The sequence below is a fragment of the Buteo buteo genome, chromosome 6 (assembly GCF_964188355.1).
Source record: "Buteo buteo chromosome 6, bButBut1.hap1.1, whole genome shotgun sequence".
NCBI classification, from domain to species: Eukaryota; Metazoa; Chordata; class Aves; order Accipitriformes; family Accipitridae; genus Buteo; species Buteo buteo.
The window spans coordinates 8,636,369-8,657,411 of record NC_134176.1 but is presented as its reverse complement, the minus strand read 5'-3'; the positions used below and the strand labels follow the sequence as shown (position 1 = coordinate 8,657,411).

The 21,043-nt window shown below is 49.0% G+C and overlaps 1 protein-coding gene and 1 long non-coding RNA gene across 6 annotated transcripts in view; one reads left to right on the top strand and one right to left on the bottom strand.

Annotated features, from left to right (window-relative positions):
- SYNE2 (spectrin repeat containing nuclear envelope protein 2) overlaps positions 1 to 10,854 on the bottom strand; it is a 197,464-nt gene extending 186,610 nt beyond the window's left edge. For 4 of the 5 annotated variants that reach the window (XM_075029637.1, XM_075029640.1, XM_075029638.1 and 1 more), the window contains exon 1: positions 10,727 to 10,854. The gene's annotated coding sequence lies outside the window, so the exon portion shown is untranslated. The remainder of the gene's footprint in view (positions 1 to 10,726) is intronic. The other variant, XM_075029642.1, reaches the window with a different exon arrangement.
- LOC142031869 (uncharacterized) lies at positions 10,379 to 15,850 on the top strand. The gene is made up of 3 exons (XR_012650645.1): positions 10,379 to 10,575; positions 12,089 to 12,246; positions 14,933 to 15,850. It is a non-coding gene; the product is annotated as an uncharacterized LOC142031869 (long non-coding RNA).
- Positions 15,851 to 21,043: the final 5,193 nt, after the last annotated feature.

Here is a 21,043-nt window from a genome sequence, read left to right as displayed (position 1 = left end):
GTTTGAAAACTGCACTAACTCCATGCTGTTGTTAACACACACACAAAAATGCTTTTATTAACTGAGCTAAGCCTTGTTCACACATTCACAAAAGGCGACCTGTGGAGGTGCATGATGCATTTGCTTGCCCTCAGAATAAGAGCCTATCTCACATTTATCTATTCCCAAGTGGAAATGCAGTGTCAAAGCATACTTACTAAAGTTAGAGAAAACATTCAGTTTTCAACTGGTTTCCAAGTTTTCCCACATCGTTAATAAAAACAGTAACTGCTCAGAACTCAAAATCACGGTTGTTAATGTAAAAAGGGGGGAGAGTGACGAATGCCTGGAGGCTCAGAAAGCTGATGCCGTGCCCCTCGATCACCCCAGGGTACACTGCTATGCAGGAAGCCAAAAATACGATGGTGACTTCACGGCTCCATCAAAGTCAAGGGTCTGGGCGACAATTCAATCCTCAGAACACACAGCCCATAAGCACATCCCAGCCCAAATCTACCTGTGCAATGCCCGGGAGCCTCCAATTACGTGCAAAAAGCCATGTTGTTTATACGGTGTGTTGCCGCGTGGCCAGAATGGAAAAGCTTTTCCAAAGCAGGGGTTGTTCACAGGCTTCCCTGCCGCCCGGCGCGCCAGCCGTGCCGCAGCCCCAAGGCCGCTTCCCGCAGATAACGGGGCTGTGAGGAAGGGTTATCGTAAAAAAAACATGAGAAACACAAGCTGGCTCAAGATCTGTGCTGTACCTGGGAAGTACACCCAGTGCACAAACACAACTCCTTCCTACCCACTTGGTTAACTAGGAAAACATGCAACAAAATGACAATTGCTGTCATTTCACTCCTACAAGCCCTTGTCTATTTTCACATGAAAGCTGCCCCTACCTGACCCCCTTGCCCCGGCTACCTGGGCTCAGGTGAGGCCAGTAGCCAGGCACAGCACTGAGTAGCCACGCTCTGCCTGGCCACTTTTCGGCAAGGGGAAAGGGTGCAGGGTGGCCGCAGCAGTCTGGGTGCCGCGGGGAGCAGACAGACCTCTGACCTTTAGGCATGCAGTTCCCATCGCAAGAGCGAAGGGCTGAGCACAGCTCGTCATACCCTTTCCTCAGTGCTTCCTGGCCCAGAGTCAGTTTTTACAATTGAGAAGGGAAGGGGGAGGGAATCGCCTGCAAGCGGAGCAAGTTTTAACTCTCACGCAGGGGACTGCCTGATCAGAACAAACTGGACAATGCTGCCTGGTTTAAACAAGCAAGAAGCATGGCAAGAAGTTCTTTCTTTTATTTACTAATGTTTCTTTCTTCCCCCTGGATTGCAACTGAAATTCTTTGGTTAGTGTTTTAATAGAGACTCACAGCCAGCTTTCAATTAACACTGCAGGAACTTTACATGGTGTAAAAGGTATTTAAAATAGCAGCATATAATAACTACACCTGCTTTGTATTAAGGAAATTATATTAATGAGAATCAGGCTTCCAGTCATATTCTGCCTTTGAAGGAATACAAATGTTTCCTTTCCACTGCCTTCCTAATTCCCTTTTTCCCCAAATAAAGGAAACAGTCAGATGGCTAACAAACAGATTATTCTGTTGAGTGAAGCGCGCCTAGGCAATAAAAGGCCTAGAGTTTCTCAATTAAATCATAAGGCTGTTCTTGTTCAGAAAGATCTTCCTGAAGAGCAGTAATCAGCTCTTTCAGGAAATTAAGAAAAGGGAAAGGTAGGGATAGCAGCAATCTAAACACAGGAGTTTTCACTAGAGCCGGGACTCGTTCTTACTGAGCAAAATCACTGGAAGCAGCAGTGCAATGTTTGCACAACAGACCTCCGCAGACAGAGCCATTGATGGTGTAAAGAAAGGGGAGGAAAGTGAAATGCAATCTGTATTTGGGAGCCAAAAGAGAAAGGGCATGTCTCATGCTAAACGTATCTGCTTTGGCAGCATTCCTGTAAAGATCACGAACTTGTTTTGATCACTAAATATAGCAAAGAAAAGGAATCTACTGCAAGTAGCTCTCTCCGCCAGCGCTTGCCGTTTTACGCAGGCAGAAGAAGAACACAAAAGAGAGATTTGTCAAACAAATGGCAAATGAAGCTTGCCAAATTTGAAGGGCAAATTACAATTTAAATGATAGGTCCTAGCCTGGCAGCTGTGAATTCATCAGCTTCTCTCTCAAGCATGTCCAATTGAGGCTACAGCAATGCAAACTACCCCTCTTCCCCTAGCACACCTCTGCTCTGAGCTGGAGGGGCCGCCTCTCCAAAGAGCCAGTTTTGCACACCCATGTAATTCTTCCAGCTGAAAATTCCCCCCCAAAGTGCTAGTCAGGGTCGTCTTTGTTTGTTTTTACGCCTTCTGTCCCATGTACTTCAAGGTTTGTGGGCAAAGCAGCCTTTCACCAAGTACAGCCTGCACGTTCGTGTGTCTGTGCTGGTTTTGCACACATGAAAAGGGTTTTTCGACAGTGTTGTCTCCCACACGGACTGCGTGGCACCCTCCGCTGCGGGACAAAACCAGTGCTTTGCTGGGGCAACTCAGCAGAGCCTCTGCACTGCTCTGCTAAGTAAAGCACTTTTGTTTACCGCTTAAGACAAATAATATATCTTTCTCTTTGCTTTCAAAGAATTAGTTGCTTTAGGGAAAAAAAAACAACCACAAACCTAAACGCCTGATTTACAGCATAGTTTCAAGCCTGTAGAATAACTTTTTGTGTGCGGTGAAAACCAGGCCAAACACTGTTATTCTTACCAGTACTGTTGCCAGAGAGGACCAAACAGCCAAACTGCACATAGACAACCCAAGAGAAAGAACTCGGTGCTACGCAGTAACCTGCTAGAGTAAACTGTCCTCACTATACAAAACTAAAAAAAAATACAGTTGCAACTGCAAAGCCAAGGACCCCAAATCAGAAATAGCCCAGACTAAAGGATGCCTTACTTATTTCATGCGTTCCCCTTCTGCACACGCAGGATGACAGTCTCCTCATCAGCGTCTGAACCACAGAGCTGCCCAGGCTGCTCACTTTGAGAATCTTTGACGAATGCCCGTGAGCCCTGTGCATCTCCCTCGCTGAAAGGCAGCAATACCACTGACACAAAAGTTACTTATAGACAAGTTCAGTCAAGCAGCAGAGAACGCACGTTGCGTAAGCAGAGCTGCCGTACCATCCTCTCCTGGGCCAGGCAGCCACAGCAAGGCCACGGCCAAGCGGGTGAGGTAAAAGCCCTGAGCCACGTCTGGCCGCCAGAGCCAACTCCAGCCTGCTGAGGCGTGTTTCTGTACGGTTTGCAGAGACGCACCTCTCACAGTCACCATCCAGGATGAAACTCCAGCAGGGAGATGGCGTGTGACCGCCAACGCCAAGTCCTTGGAACAGGATATGCTTCAATTTCCTTACAATCCACGCACTGGCTTTCGGTACAGTAAACTCCTGGACTGGCTTTTTGGAGAATCTTTGCAAGAAGAAACATGTTCAGAGTCACCTCCAAGCTTTTCAAAGGTGAAGCCTTCACTTGCAAACATTATCTGTAAAGCCATTCCAAGGCTACCTACAGTACTAGTAAGGCACAACTGCTCTGTTTGCTCACACCTACATTGCACAAGCATCTGCTTCCTCCCCTTAGGAACTGCTGAGGTGCCCTGGGCACATAACTGGGAAGAAAATACAGATTTTTCACTCCCCCGAAACAAAGCTGGCTCTGCTCTTACTTCCCTCTTACAATAACAAGCTCTGCTTTTTCTATCCCAGGGGTATTTCATCACCAACATCCCACCCAGTTCTGTGTAAGAAACGACATTGCGAACAATCTATCAGATGATTTTCTTTCTTTAAAAAAACAAACAACAAACAACCCTAAACCTGTCAGTCTGCTAACTGTGAAACTGCTTGTTACAGTCCAAGTGGTTGATGAAGTGGGATGACAATACCAGGAAATACCTGGAATTGATCTTCAATGTTTATTTTTGGAGACTGGCTTTTCTCCCAGCTCTTATTTAATAGTTTGCTCTTTCCCTCCTCTCCCCAGTTGTTCTCTCTGGCATCAAATTGCACTTTGTTTCACCTCTTGGAGTTTACCCATGGACCCCCTAAGCAGAACTTCAGGAATCAAATCCTGGCTCAGATAACACGTGCTTTCTGTTTCACTGCTATCATACTCTTTCTCTCATATCAAAAAAGATAGGAGAATGCTCTGGTATTTGTCTGAAGTGAGAAGTGCACAGGATCTATTTAACACTCAGTACTTGCCTGTACTTCCTATCTCTGCTATACAAGCAAATTCCTTCAACAAATTCTCCCCCTAGATACTCAGCTCATTTAGCAAAGGAAGTCTTTCTGCTGTAAACTAGTTCTCCACACAGGAGAAATTTTATCCCTTCATACCTGGTTCACCTGTGCAGATAAGCTAGGCTTCTTCCAGAAGAGCCAGTGATTATTTTTTCCTGGCCGCTAAATAACACAGCGGCAGCAGCAACACTTCAGGGTAGACCAGGTCACAGGTCCCTGTGCAGCTCCAAAGCTGACGGAGCTTTGCATTTAGATACACATCGCAAGTTTAAATATGTCAGTTTAAAGAGTTTCCGTACATCATCTGAACGCCACTGAATAATCACACACGCTGTCGTAGGCCACCGCGAGCCTGAAGTGAAGCACATTTACTCCTTCAAGGTTTAGCCGTTTGCTGCAGATTGGGAGCAGACGTACAATCATCCACACCGGCCCAGTGGGTATGCAACAATCCAACTATGCGCCTGAACTGGATTTTTGGAAGAGAAAGGACAGGGAAGGGAGGAGAATAGCCCATGTAATTTTGCAAAAAGGTTTCACCAAAAGGAACTGAGTACGTACCGGGTGCCGTCCATCACCAAGCGCCAGGCAGCCGGTCTTGCCCCCAGGAGAGCAGCAAACTGCAAGGCAGCTGCAAGGAGCACGGGCAGGGGAAGGAACGCACCTCTGGGAGCCTCCAGTCGCCCGCATTGCTTCCACCTCTGCCACTAGCCTGATGTGTGACCTTCAAAACGCCACTCTGCAAATCCCCTTCGGCCTCTTATTTATAGCAGAAGATTGTCTGGCGCTGTGGGTCCAGCCCGAAGCTTTTCTGAATCCAATGACTGACCAGAGGAGGAAGGCTTTGAACTGGACATTGCTGTCTGCTCTCCCGTTTCCAGTAAAGCCCTCCAGGCACACCGTCGTACACCGCACGACCTACACGGACGCCAAGTCTGGTAGAAATGAGAACACTAGGAGCCTTCCTAGAATCTCTGCTGGGATATGAGACACTTTGGCCGAGATTCAGCTCTCCTGACACTAAACAGCTACAAGAGAGATGCCTCCATGCGCATTCGTTGCTTGAACTCGGCAGAAACAATGAAGAGAAACAGGCACTTTTAGGGCAGTTTGTCCAATGTATTTTTAGATATCTAATGCAGTGTGGATGAATCATGGCCCAAAAGTGTTTGCTCCTCTCTAGTGACTACGAAAGGAGTCTGGACAACTGTCTCTCATGCAGGTAGTTACGTTGTAGTTTGTCAAGATGAATCTCAGGTTTTTAAGTTGGGAGAAAGGATGTACACAAAGAAGCACCCCCTCGGTTTACACCTAAGTGAGAAAGAGTGTCTCCACCAGAGACACATTGTGCAAATGCTCTGTGATTCCCTCCCTCATAAACATCTTGTAACTAGACAATATGCAACCACCTTCACTGAGAGGGCTTGGCTTTGCTAGAAGAGTTTCATTTAGTCATTGAACTTGAAGCTTTCACCAAATATTCCTGCAAGCAAAGCTCCACATTGCTCACTACTTGTGAGCCTCCAAGAAGCAGGACATGCTGCTTGTGGGGCAGCTTTCGTTTCTCTCCCTGCATTATTTAGGTGGTTCTCAACAACCCAAACCAACCCAACACAACACAGAGGTTTTGCTAATGCAAACTGAACCAAATCTATTTCTGAAGCATTTGCACAACCACTTCGTGGCCAGTTGTACACAGGCTGTTTGCCGCAGACCAACAAGGCATGTTCAGCAGCGCATTCTTTCCCCTCTCTGTCTTGCCCTTTCACTCCAACATCTACCAACGTCTTGTCTTTCTCCTGGCAACCAACAGGCCAAAAGATTCAGAAAGCAAAACTTTTTCCTGTAAAACCCACATTTCTGCATCCTCCCTACACTTCCATGAAAGTAATTACAAGTGCTTTGTTTTCCATCTTAATTGTCATTTCCTTTGATGGAACTTGCAGCCTGAATCTTAAAGCTCGGATAACTAACACCATTCTTTTTTCTTCTTCCCCGTCCCTGGCCACAAACAGTACTGCTTGTATCAGGGTCAGCAATTCCTTAAAAATCTCTCGAGCCAATCTGTGCAGCTGCATTGTGTAGGGAGTTATCAGCAGGCTGCAGGAAGGATAGAAAGCAAACATGCCTCCCTACGAGAGACCAGAGACTGAAGTTAAGCCCAGAGTCAAAGCTCTGCCCCATTTCCCCTCCTGTGGGGAGATAACACCCTGTTCTGCACCAGCCCTTTTCCCCAGTGCAGTTTTCTGCTCCCCTCCTGCGCGTGCAGCTGAGCTAAACAGAAGTTTTTTCCCCCCACTCCCTCTTCTGTCCCTGTCCTGGCCCTTTAGCATCTCCACAAGAAGGAACTTGCTTCATCTCCTGCTGTGAACACTGTGATTTAGGTGATCTATAGAGACTGTCTTCCTGATATCCTCACTAACACTGGGACTTTTGTGCAAACCATGAAGGTCGCGGGAAGCTGGCCAGTATTCAAAGACACTGCTTAGCCTTCCCATCTCCACTCTGCAATCCTTCTCTGCGCAGACAAAATGCTCCAGACATTGGGGGTCTTTCCCTTCTTGACATTATCCCTTCACAGCGACTACTTGCTGCTGACACCCTTCATGCTACACAAGTTGCAAGTCAGTCCAGGAAGGGTAGGCAGTCAAATCCACGCCCTTCAGGGTAACATACACTGTATTTTTTTTATTCATAGTCCAGCAGGTATAATCTCCTGCTCCTCCTGGGGAAGCCACACATCTGCACAGGAGGAATTGGGGTGAACACAGCCTGTCCCTTAGCATGGACATACCACTTGGACTCCCAGACACGTACTTACGCTCCAGACCAATTCAGCCACATCAGCTGAAGTAAAAAACTCTCCCAGACCCAAGTCGGGTCTCAATCCCCTCCAGCACAGCTGGCAAAAATCAGATCAACTTGATCTCCCAGCGGCTACGCAGCCACTTCTGTCTCAGTTACAGGAGTCTTCTACCCACACCAGCCAGGGATGAAATTCAGGCAAAGGAAGATTAGGTGAGAGGTGTATGAAATGTCACCTTCTCTTTAATCGCAGCTTATGGATCCAGCCCTGAAATGTTACTCATACAGAGCTCCACACTCCACACATATAATCCCACCACCTAATCCGACTACTTGTTCCAACAGGCACGGTGCTAGGACTGGGTCCTTGCCATCACTGTCTACATTTCCAGCGTTCCTCCGAGACCACGTCCTCTCCCACATCTGAAAGTCCCGTGACGGTTCAAAACAAACCGCGGGAAAGCTAGGGCAAGTGTGGTGGCACACAAGGCTCGTTCCTTCAACATGAGAAACGACACAACCCATTGCAACCTGATAGGTGCTCTCCCACGCTGCCAGATCACGTTGGGGAAACACTTCTGTTGTGGTAAGCAACAAATAAGCATCTCTCTCCACATACACAGAAAAAGCATCCCAGCTGGTAGACTTTTAAAACTGGTATTTATTGTGCCCCAGGGAAGAAAAGAAATTGGGTAAATGGGCTGAAAGGCACAGCTTCGCTAGGAAGAGTTTGGATCGTCTCTTCACATCTCTCTATACAAACCCAGCCATTGAGAGTCCAGATCTAAAACAGAGCCGCAGTTGCTAAGAAAACAGCGCTGCAAACAGATGTCAGGAGATGATTCATGGAGTAAGGGCATATCCCTGCACTACAGATAAACCAAAATGAATGACGCTCTTTATACCTGATCTTCCAAGCTGTGCTTCTTCATGCCCTCTCTGGGATTTTTCCTTTAATTCATTTCTATATTCAGATGGTGAGGAAACCAAGCAGAGCTAAACTCACTGTTTATGGAATTAATTACTGGTAAAGGGGTTTTACAACACTTACAGTGAACTCAGTAGAAGGGCTAAACTGTGGCCCATTTTTCCCCCAAAACAAAGCATTTTTCTCCTGAAACAAGAACTTTGCCCAAAAACCTATCGGAAGAAATAACATAAAACTCACTGTTAAAAAACTTCAAAGGAACGAAGAGTAGCGATTTTTTCTTTTGTTACTTTCCCTTATACCATAAAACTTAAAATTAACGACTAGGGAGATAAAGCATTTTCAACCTATTAGATCATTAGCCAGTAATGCATGCCGCTTCTTGAATTACTTCATTGTGTCTATGCTTAAAATCTTTGCCTGACAAATAAAAAATAGCTAGCGCTAGCACACTACAAGACTGGCCAAGTGCTACTGACACCAACAAAGGTCTTATTTACTTTAATGAACTTTTACAGATTTAATTGGAGAAAAATAAGTTCCTTTGCCCCTCTTAAACCATCATGCTCAATTCTTAACACGGTTTGATATCAACAGCTCTTAAAATACAGTTTCCTGAGGTTATCTGTAAAAACTGTTTAAATAAAGGAACTTTGAACCTGTTTTTACAGTTAACTAGGGCAAAAGGGCAATTATCATTCATTACCCTTCATTATGAAGAAGGGAAGAACAAACATCATTTATACACTTCTGAACACGTGTTTGTACAGCATCTCGCAGAAGGGGGGCCCAAACATTGCCACGGTACATGTCAGTACAGGGCAATGCATTTATTGCAGTGACCGCTGATTTTCCATCGCCCCTCCAAACTCCCGCGTGCCACTGCCCATCCCTCCCCGCTTCAACTCGTCCCCACTGCCATCGCTCGCAGATGCCAGGGCTTCTGCTCCCCTGCCAGCGCGCGCTCGCTCCACACCAGCCCGTCGCCTCCCGCTCTGACATGCCTCCTTCTGCCCTGGAAATCAATTATTTAGGCTGCCCTGGTTTCAACGCGAGGTGGCTGCGTGTGTGCCTGTGGGGCGGCGGATACTGTTATTATGGGCAGCGTTAACAGCCGCCACCGTGCTCCTTCTCGGAGCTATAAAACCAGCCCAGAAGAGGCCGAAGTCCGTGACTCAGCTAATCAGGTGCCAGAGGCCATGTGTGTCCCTTCTGCAGGTATTGCATTTCAGACGGAGGTATAAACAGACGTGCCCACTAAGCTACGGTTTTGTTAGCTTAGCCAACGGTCACAAGAACTCGCCAAGATCCTGCTCATGGAACTTAGGTCTTTGTCTGTCTGTCCTGTGACGGGAGATCGCCCTGAAAGCTGAGAGGAAGGAAAACACAGGAAGGATGGGAAGAGGGAGTGAGGACAGATGGGACACGATGCACCCTGAAAAAGGGGAGAAAAGGCGTGAGGAACACATGGTCACTGACATGACAAAGGTTGTGAGAAACTCTCAAACAAACTTGCTCGAAGTTTTTTTCTCTGCACATTTTGAGTAACTCGAGGAGTGTGCACCTGCTCTACCTCCCAATTCCTCCAGCAGCAATCACGCAAAACAGAGAAGAAAGAACGACCCTGTTTTGGGGGAAGAGGGAAAGGAGTGAGCCCGGCTGTAGTCATGGAGGTGAAAGGAGGACAGAGAGCCTTCCCTTAAATCCAGGCGCACAGAGCGCCTGACACAAAGTCAGCGCCCAGCTCCAAACCGACAGCCCCATGGGCCACAGTAACACAGATCCGTAAGAACTGCTCCGAGAGGAAACGGGAGGCTGCCAAGAGTCCTTGGAAGATGGGAGGGAAGGCGGGAGGGAGGGCGGCATGCAAGTGGGGGAAGAGAAAGGAGCCCATGTGCCGTAGGAAGAGCAGAAAGTGCGAGCCCACGGCAGACAACGTTTTGCCCAGGGCAGCTGCAGCGACCAGGCACTGACAATACAGCGACCGGAGAAACACCGCCTGTGGCCCTCGCAGGATAGTTACTCTTTTTCCCCTCCGGTGAGAACTTTCAGTAACTGTCCACCACCCGCCTCCAAACACGAAACCCCAGAGATAACGACTTTATCGGCGATAACCCAGGCAGGACGCGGAGCTGCGGGGAACCGCCGTGTACCTGCCCGCACCCCCCGCCCCTTGCCCGCTCCCTTCCCCACCGCCTCAAAACAAGCCCGACTCCGGCTTTACGCCCCGGGGGAAACTCTCCCGGCACCGCTGCCGGCCGGACATCGCTCCGGGGGAGGGCAGGGCCCGGCGGAGGCGGGAGTTCCCACAAAACCCGGCTCCCGCCGCCGGCCGTGCCCCCCCCCCGCTCCGCCGAGCGAACTCCCGCCGCTGTGTTTCCCCGGTAAAAGGGCTGGGAAAGAGGCGGGGGGGTGGGGAAGCCGCTCCGGGAGCGGGGTTTCTCCGCGCCCCCCCCCCCCCCCCCCGCCCCACGCAGCGGCGTCCCGCGGGGGGCCACGGGCGGTGCCGAAGGTGAAGCCGGCACCGAAGGAACAAAGGCGGCGGCGGCGGGGAACAAAGAGCGGCAGGTACCGCCACGGCGGAGCAGCGGAGGGGAACGGGACCGGCACCGAGACCGGGAGCGGGACCGGGGAGAAGCACACCGCTCCCCTCACAAAAGGCGCAGCCGGGCCGCGCCGTAACTTCCCGCGGGCGGGTCCCGGCGGGGGCAAGACTCACCGCGGGCGCAGTCCCGGCATCGGCGGCGGCGGCGGGAGCGGGCGGCGGCGGCGAGGGTGGGCAGGAGGAGGAGGAGGAGGAGGAGGAGGAGGAGGAGGGACCGGCCGCTCCCCGCCCCGGCCGCTGGCAGGCAGCGAGCGGGCGCGCTCCCCTCCCGCGGGCGGGAAGGCGGCGCGGCCCCGGCCCCCTCAGCCCGGCCCGGCCCGGCCCGGCGCTCCGCCTCCCCCCCCCCCCGCCGCGGTTTGCTGGAGGGCCTCCCCCGGGGGTGGCCTCCGTTCCACACACACCCCCCCCCGCAACAGCCCACGCGTGCGGTGTCCGCCCGGGGCAAGGCAGCTGCTGGCGCCGGAGCTGTGCAGCCTCCCACCCGGGTTAACCCGCCGCTGGTGCTGGGGTCGGTCCCCCTGCTCCCCTCCTGTCCTCACCAGGTTTGGGTTTCGTCTTTGGGGTTTGCCGGTGTTTTCCCTAACCGGCGCTAACCCGTCCCACCCCTTGGAAGCGGCGAGGGAAGGCCACAAGGGCTGCCTGTGTCCCTGTGTTTTGGGGAAAGGGTTGTGCTGGGAGTGAGTAAGAAAACCTGTGTGCTGATAAGAACCGGTTTCTGTTCTGGGAAGATTTGGGGTCACGGGTGATACAAAGAAATAAATTACTTCGGGTTGTCACGAATCTGCAGCGTGCCCAAACCAAATTTAGAAGATCGGGAATATAAGGGGGCAAAAACTGGAGACCTCTCCAGTTCCTGCACAGCCTCCATAGCCCTTCCCAAGCTCACATCCCATTGTCACCTCAAGCTCAGATCCCAGGCACAAGCCGCTTTCCCCGCTCTTTCAGATTCGGGCTCTTTCCTCAGCTCCAAGGACAGCATCACCATCACCTGGCCTTGCCCAGCCAGAACTCTGAAAGGGTAGATGGGGGACAGTCATGTGAATGTAGAGAAAATTAGGGTTTTTTTAGAACTTCAGAGGAGGTTTTTTTGGAGGGAGGAGAGGAAGGAATTTATTAGATTTGTTCCATTTGATGCTGGATAGCTTTTGGCCGTAGACTTCACAAAGTGAGAGGGTATAAATATAGAGATTGAGATTTGCTTTACACACCCAGAGGTCAGCCGGCTATCCAAAGAAAAATGCAACGTTCCAAAAGCCACTTCCTGCCAGTGCCAATACATCGGGTTTCTCCTCAATCTGTGCTGTTAAAACATCAACCAACTTCAAAAAGTGAAAGTAAGTGAGGTCCTGTATTTGAAGGCTACAAAGCCAAATGGACCTACTTACTCAAGCTTCTCTTTATACCCACAGATGTGTCTAAAGAAACTCTGCCAGATTTGGAGCCATGATTTTCAGTAAGGAAACTTTTCTTTTTCAGGCAAAAGTGAACCCTGCACCATTTTGGAGTGCTATTTCAGCTGGAGCCCGAGAACACGATGTCTTGCAGAAGCATCAGTCAAAGCCTGTTACAACTTGACTGCCCTGCCTTGGCAAACACCTGCTCCGATTCATGCTGTCCTTGGAACAAATCGACCCGTGAGTGCTCTTTGTGTACTTTTTTACTTTTTTTATTGAGGATTAATTAGTGTTTGTACAGTGACACAGTTGTCTTTGGTGCTCCATGGACACAACTGAAAGCCAAGGGCTTGCATTCAGGCTTGTGCTGTAGTTTCCTGACTTCTGTGGTATGGCTACTGCAATGCATATCCTCGAGATGAAAAAGGCATTTCTGACTGATTTGCTACTTTTGACTGCCAGATTTCAGTCTTGTGTTTAAGGAAGGAAAGAAGATGCAGTATTGAAGCCAAGCTCTCTTACTTGAAGAATTATTTCAACCTCCCTCTTGATCACTTGAGACTCTTCCACATGCCATCAAATTCAGCAGAAGAAGTCTTGTGGAGTCTTGACCTTTTGTAGCTTGGAGAATACCACCTGGCATTATTGCTCCATGCTCTTCTTGCTGGCTTAACCTTGCCACAAATCACACAGCTCCTCATCCCAGCGTACACAGCACTGCAGGCACCTGCTAGGCTTTGTCAAACACTAGCACAGGTCCCAGCCCAAGGTGCTTGTTTTCACTTAAATTATGCATTTCATAACTGGCTTGTAAAGCACTTTGAAGATATGACACTAAGTATTACTAACATTAAACTATATTATTGGACAGGCATAATGCGAGCAATTAAATAGTAATACCATTTAAAAAAAAGGTGTGGGACACAAAGGTAGAATTAAGTCATATGTGCCTACTTTATATCCAAATCTTCCAGCTGTTGATTACACAGTACAGCCTGACACTCTGAAAATAAGTTTTTGTCTCTCTATACACAGCCTTCCAGGTAGGAACTGCAAAAGCCCTGTGCTCAGACTCGTGCTTTGACAGGTATATGGGTGCTGCCAGCGAGGCTGGCAAGTGACTGCCATGGATCAGCCTTTGTGGAAGGTGAACAGCTGGAAGGTGTGCAGGCAAGGCTCTCGCCTACTGCCCATGGGTATCCAAAATGAGCTGCCTGGATGGATGCACGGGGCAGTGGGGAAAAGCTGCAGAGCAGCACTGCAGGCTACAGCCAGCAATGGTGAAGGTAACTGCGGTGGGGATGAGAAGCCCTCACAATTCCTGCATGCCTCCTGAACGAGTGTATGATCAGTTCAGCAGCATGTCTTGCCCCAGCCTTCCCACACCACCCTGAACAGCAAACTCAGAGCTGGATGCTGCAGGATGTCAGATATCTTGCCTCCAGGTATCTTGCACTTGCAGGTCCCACGTGGATGAACGGCATGAGCTTTATGGTAGGACATCGCTTCTATAATACAGAATTTGCACAACTGGATTCTAGCAATGGAGGGAGATAAAATTCCCCAAGTCCACTGGATAAAGTGTTAACTCCGAAGGATAGTGATGGCTGTGTAAACTAAGTTTGTTTGAATACTCCAAGTTGTGTTTGCTCTGTAGTCTGCAAGAACAAACCTTTGGCCTGGTGACCCTCCTCTTTCCTCTGGGTGCAACCCCCTGTGCCATGCTGGCACGGTGTATGAGCTGGAGCTGGGAGCCAGATGAAAATTAGCCCAGAAGAAGAATACTTTTGTTTTCAGCTGGATTGCTCCCAGATTTTAATTGCAGTATGGACACACAGAGAGGTATGTCAGCACGACTGAGGGGGCAGCAGGCTCCAGCACAGAGATGGGAACACACAGCACAAGCTGGAGTTGGGAACAGGATGATACAGCAAGAGAACAAGGGATCAGCACCGTGCCAGAAACCTCAGCCTCCATGCCCAGCTCCTCTCTGCTCACCCCGTCCCTTGCAGGAGAGGGAAAGGAGGGATGAAAGTAGGAACTCACCTTTGGACTTTCCTACCTTCCACCTTGCTGGCGCAGCATGCTGAAGAAATAAGGCTGCGTTTTTGCAGACATCGTTTTTGGTGGTTTATGCTCCCTCCATTGTGCTGGGGCAGCTCTTTGTACCATTGTGTCATGAGACAGACCAGGAAACTGCATAAAAAAAGCAGCACCCTCCCCACCTCAGTTATTTTCACCCTGGCTCGGTTCCCAGGCACAATTCACCTCGTCTCCACCGAGTTGCAACTGGAGGAAGAGCGTTGGAGTGTGAAAGCATAGCCAGAAGCAGGTGAACAGGGGTGTGCCTAAATCTACAGTGCCCCTCTAAAAATGTCCATGTCCCAATGCCTTGGGGAGAGTTTCTCTTCAGCAATCATAAGCAACTTGTTTGCCAGAATTAGGGAGATCAAAAAAGAGGAAAGAAAGGTTGAATCCACGCAGGCACGTGCAGCATTTGCATACTATTTTCCTTTGCAAAACATAAAAGGAAATCTGACTGTAATCATGTTAGAAATGCTCCCGTTTCCCTTCCCATTTAATCTAAACATTTCTGTATGACACTGTTGCCAGTGTGTAAGATGGCAATCCGGCAGACCACTTAGGCATAGACGCTGCCTTTAATACCTGATTGTTTCTGCTGAAGTCAGTGGAAGCGCTTAGGTGGTTAAAGCTGCACATGCTTAAATGCTTTGTTAGGTCACAAGCTAATTTAAGGACAGAGAAGTACAGCTCCAAAAGAGAAAAATAGGTTAATAACACTGAAGTCGCAGCAAATCTGTAAGAAATCTCCTAGAATATGTTCATAATTAGTAAATCTACACATCTGAAAGTAAATATCCTCACCTTTTCTTCAGTTCCCCTTTTCCCCTGATTTTGCTTGTAGACTATGGTTCCTGGCTAAAGACAAGACAAACTGAAGACTTCTACACTTACAAATTAGTGCCTGAACCTTACAGCAGCATCCAGGAGCCTGCACCAGGCACTTCCATCTTCCTATACAGCACTGCATGAGTGAGGTGTTTCAAGGGGGTAGCTGTCTTAAGGTAACCAATGCTGAACACACAGTTTGGTGTGAACTCCCAAATTTTTCAGAGCAGAGGCACTGAACTCCACTTATATGGAGGCACAGCCAAGGTTAGTCTCCTGAGGACAGGTACCTGCAATCTGAACTAGCAGCGCTCATCTTGCTCCATTTATAATGCAGGTGCTGTGCACGAATAAAGGTTTCCAGTCTACGTTTTCCCACCTCCCAAAGTGCACCAGCTCCTTGGTTACAGGCAAGGTGAGTTTGTTACACAAAGAGACATAACTTCAGGTTCCACCCTGAAAATTAAACTTCAAAGCGGACCACCCCCAGCCCTCAATACCAGCTGAGTGGAGTCTCGGATCAGTTTTTTACTGAGGTACCTCCAACCTGTCCAAGCCTTGCTTCAGGTACTTAAGGGCCTTTTTAGATCCCACTTGAAGCCTTGCATTCCTGATGGGCGTAGTGGGCTTAGGAGACTGTTTTAGGAGTCTGTTAGACTCATCATAAGATTGGGTCAAGGTCTTAAGGGACCTTTAAGAGTCTGTAAGACCTTGATCCGATCTCATCAGTAAACTTAGGCAAGGTTTTGGGCTCAGTATCCCCTTTTCTTAAACCCAAAAGTTTATCAACATTTTTCACTTGCATTAGTCCGTCTAATAAAAAAATATTACCTCTTCTATCCTTAGACTGTCGCTGCTGCAGCCCTTGTACTGCAGCGTATTTGTAAGAGCACTGTAACGAGCCTGCAGTCAAGGCCACAGTGGTCCTATCAGCTTTACCCTCATGCTCCAAGGCTGGCTGGTGCCTCCCGAGCACACTGCATCCCACCAGCAGTTCACCATCTCAGTTTTGGCTCTATTTTTCAGAAGTTGGGTGAGAGAAACCTGCCAAGAAGCACTGTATTCAGTTGACAATAGCAGAAGCTGGAGAAAGACAGCGTAGTGGTCAAATGCCAGGTCTGGACTCAGGAACCTGCAGGACGTATGAGGAAATAACAGTGGCTGGGCAAGCAAGCTTTGCAAAATAGCTCCAGTGGGCCATCTGCAAGCTCCAGGTGCCTGTAAAGCAAAACTGGGCAGCAGAAGGCACCCAAGGGCTTACGCATTTTTCATTTGATGGCCTCCTCTCACCACTGAAGACCTTTCTCTGAGGCTCAAACAAGACCTGCAGTAGTTTAACTTTGAGCAGCAACTGGTTTAATCTCTTGGCAAGCCTTTCCCCTCCTTGCCGCCTCCAGGAAAAGGCCCTTTCTCTGTAGTTGCAGGTCTTGATAGTTCTAGGACACACCTGGGCTGAGGACTGCAGAAAAAAATGCCAGCACTTGCCTCCCGCTCATACTATACCGAGCACCCTTCTCACACCTCCGTCTTTGGGGAACGGCACCCTTGAGCAGCTCTCAGGCAGCAGCGGTTTGGTTTGCCTCTGCTTCCACTGCAACGCCTACCTGTCCTGGGTGGCTACAGCCCATTTCCCACCATGATTCAGTGGAGAACAAAAAACCTCTTGAGGGTAGGAAGTGGGGCTAAGGCTTCTTTGGAAGCAGGATTTAGTTATCCCGACCACCACCTTTAAAAATCAGTGCCCTTGGGCCCCAGCCAGCCCTCAGCTCTGTCAACATCTTTACTGCCAACTTTACTAACAGTCACACAAATGTAAATCTAGTGTGAGAAGAGGATTAAGCCCATTCTGGTTTTATGGCCTATGAAATGTCTACTGCCCTGCTGCCACTGTGCAGTGATACATAACACAGAAAAGGGGAATTCAGGCTGCCGTTGCATCTTCAAAATTTTAAAGGAAAAAGTGTAATTCCAGAAACTTTACCAGCAAGTGAAGTGTATATGCATACAATGTTTCTTCTAAGTCAAAAGCTAAAAGCCTGTATCTTGCCAGATTCTGGTTGAAGTACATCAGTTTTTTCCTGCGAAATAAGATTAGCAACAGCAATTTTCCATGCATTCAAGTTCAGGATTTTGTCTGCAAGAGGATTAAAGCTCAGGCAAACATGAGCCTGCCTGAATACTACCCTAGTCCGTGTACTGCTCTCACTTGGGATGAGACCTATGCAGGGGGCTATTTAAGAATCCCACTAAAATGATTATTTCTTCACCGATGACTAAGTTGACTGAGATTTGCAAGAAGGACTGAGGGAATTAGATTTATGGTTTCTAAAAATTTCAGTTCAGTGTGGGTTCCTAACTCCCTTAGGCTGGTATTTCATAAAAAAGGCTATAAAGGGGGGTTTTACCATAAAATTTGTGATTGGATTTCAACTCTTGGGCTGGGAATATATTTTGGTTCCAGGTTTCTATAATCTTAGAGCATGGCTTCGACCTCTTAGCAGGATCACAGTACCACTAAATAATTGTTATGATTATTAACAGTCTAACTCCAATAAGCTGTCAGCAGAAGAGTAACCGAGCTGAATACACATTTCAATTAAAGATGCAGAATTATGCGTATTTATGCACAAGCCTGAAAAGCAGACAATATTTAAAATGTACTTCAGGGCAAGAGGTACAATTAATTTTTCATTACTTTTATTATTTTCCAATTTATCCTGGTCTCTAGCTTGAAAGTCTCATTCAGTCCTTACCTGTGTAAAGTTGCCATTGTTTTCAGTGTAAGATTTTCTGGGCGATTATGACTTTTTTGGTCACAGGGGATAGGTAGGGACTATAATGAGATACTCCACTGACCCTCGAAGGCACAACTGGTAGCGTTTGCCAAAAAGGGAATCCACCTCCCTGGCAGACGCTCACATACACTTTACATCTCTGCTTCATCTTTCAGTCCTGCTGGTGAAAAACTCTTGTGGGTCAGAAAGAAAAGTGGTACATGGAAGACAGACTGCAGTGACCTCTTGTTTTGGTATTTAGCTGTTTCTTTTGGCATTGCAGATATATTTAGTAAACTGTCATCTGTTATAATTTGTGTGTGGACAGCTCCCATATTTTGAGAAACGTTTGCTGTCCTGCATCGCCCGGAGTCCTTAAATTGCTCTTTGATTTACACACTGGTCTATTTTAAAAGCAGTGTTAGGGGAACCGTCCTCTCCCTTAAACCCACCGTGAGGATCCTGAGTTACCAAATGCTTGTGCAGTGGTACAGCAGGTTTTTACCCAAGTCCTCTTCTTCTAAGCAAACGATTTGGTATTTATCTGTAAATAGTTTCCCTGAAACCAAGGGAAACGCATGCTAAATAAGATGCTGTTGTGTTTTCTGACTGTGTGACAGACTGTCCCTTGAAGCATGGCCCCAGCTGCCCTGGCAGTATCGCCCTCCCTGCAACAAGCCCGGCTATTTTTGGCCATCGAGGCCATGGTGCTGGGTGCTGGGAGACCTTCTGCTCCACGGGACCAGTGTACCACCATCCCATCGCGTGTGGGCAGCCACCAGCCACGTGTTAGTAGTACTGGTCATGGGTTTGCTTGCTCATCTGCTGCCCAGGGCTGACCGCAGAGGAACACCTTGTTTGCAATTTGTGGGGGAAAAAAACCAAACATGTTATTTTGTGTTTAGCCCAAACATTGAGCTGTTGGCAATCAGCAGTCACCCTCACATCTCAAAGAAAGGGAAGGAAAACGACAACAAAAAGAGCCTGTCACCAGCACAAAGCTGGGGTTAAATCATCGGGATCAGTGCAGCGCTGCTCTCATCCCACCCCAGCCCCTGCAGGGTCCCACAGGCGGGACCCCACGACCCCCATTCTCCCCACACTTCTCCACGGCCTTGCAACCTGCCATCCCCACCCCAGGGAATTTGCATCCCATGTGCGACCCATCAGGGTGAGCTCGCCCACCGCGCTGGCTGCCAGCCCTGGAGACGAGCCCAGCTCAGAGGCAGCCGATCACATTTGGGCTTCCTCGGCCTCGGAGGGCAGCGAAAACCCCTTGTCCCCTCTGTTGATCAGGGTAACTCCTCTCATTATCACTTCTAAATTGCTCCTGACATGGGCTTGTCCTGCGGCAAGTCCCAGTTCTCTTACTCAGATGCACACTCAGACACCAAGACTTGGTCTTGGTGTGCAGCAGGGAGCCGAGCTGCCCTCTCCAGCTTTGAGCACCAGAGGAAGCTGCTGGACATCTCCCGGCTGCTGTACAGTGAATTGCCGGCCCTTATTCTGCAGAAATAAAGTAAATGCTTTTTCCAAATTTTAATTTCTGGAGATTATCTACTGATACGTAGGCCAGTGCAATATATTATCAGGTATCATATACTGCTTGCCTTGGAAAAAAGCAAGGTCAAAGGAATACACCTTGCAGGCACAGCAGAAATTTTGTGATGATTGCAGTTCTTCCGGGAGTTGTTATTATTAAGGTTTGTCGTGCATCAAATCCAGGCAGGACTGTCCTGTGGCAAAGGGACGTATTGCTGCCACTGGCAGAAAGAAGGGTAAAGAGGAGCCTGTGCACAGCCCTGGAGGTGTCAGAGGTAATGGAGTCATTATGGGTACCTGCACAGGAGCTCATTCCTGCTGGAGGCAGGTGGAGGTTGGATCAGTTCGAGCCTAAGCTGGTCAAACTAATGCTTGAGCCTCGTCAGGGTTTGGTGGGCAGGGACCAAAATGGTCCCAGTGAGTGTCCGGGGGAAGACGGGAGCAGAGGAGTCCCCAGCAGAGCAGAAGCTCATGCAGATGAGAAGGGGCAGGCCGAAGAGGGGGGAAACGTGGGCATGAAGAGCGATGAAGTCCTGACAGGCCCAAGGTTTGGGTGAAGGTGGCTGACACAAGACCATGCTGCTGCTCCAAGAGGCGTTTCTGTTCTTCCCCACCACCTCTAGCCGGTTGGTCTTCAAATCTCCTCTGTGTCGGGACTGGCACTTCTGGGAGCCATAAATCCCAGCTTAAATGAGCTGATGCAGCTGCAGAACAGTCCGGAAAAAGGCATGTAGTTGGTTTTCAGTTGGCTGGCTGGAGCCAGCGCAGGGGTCTATGGTTGACAGATCAGAGAAGGAGGGGAGCAAGTGAGTGAGGCAAGAACTGCAGCTTCTGGCATCTCTGCCCACGTGGGTGAGCGTGAGCCAGCATTTTGTTTAAGCTGATCTGTGTGGGGTGGTCACAGTAGGGTGATCCCATCCTGAGCCGCCCCAGCTGTGTCCTTTCCTCCCATCCTACACCAGATCTAGTGATGAGAGGTCCGCAGGGTGAGTCAGCTCAACGAGCAGATCCAACAGAAAACTACTAGGAGGCCTTTCTTTACGGAGAGAGTGGTCAAACACAGGCTTCCTAGAGAGGTGGTTGATGCCCCGCGCCTGTCAGTGTTAAGAGTCATTTGGAAATGTCCTTGATAACATGCTTTAACTTTTGGTCAGCCCTGAAGTGGTCAGGCAGTTGGACTAGGTGATTGTTGTAGGTCCCTTCCAACTGAAATATTCTATTCTATTGTACTCTTTCACGGAGGTGCTTTCTGGGATGCTTCTGATCAATCAGATCAGCTTACTGAACAAATTCATCCCATGGTCATGTCTTCACTGGATGCAAGGCAAAGGGAGTCCTCTTAAGTGTGTGGGTTTGTGATGTAGCTGAGCCCACTCGCCTGCCCGCAGCCCCCAAGGCACGTGGTCGGGTCCCCGTTCCCGTCCCCATCCCACTTGTGGCTGGGCAGGACTGCAGCGCTGGCACTGGTACCCGCTGACCACACAGCCCTTCGGGGAGCTGTAGCAACCAGGAACTCATTTCAAAAATTAAAATAGCTTCTGGCTGGGTTGGTTGAGCGCCCTGACTCCCTGTGCCGGTGAGCACCGAAGCGAGGGATCAGGGGAACTGGATTTGCTGGCAGTTTGATGAGCTGAGCTGTACCCTAAAGCCACCCCTCCGGAGTGACCTTGCAGCAGAGTCAGGCCACAGCAAGACTGTATTTCTATAAAAGGACACATATTTTAGGACAAAACTCAACTCTTGCTAGTGCAAGCAAAGGTAAGCTGGATGTGGGAGAGCACATGCTTGCTGGAGCAATGAAAAGGCTCATC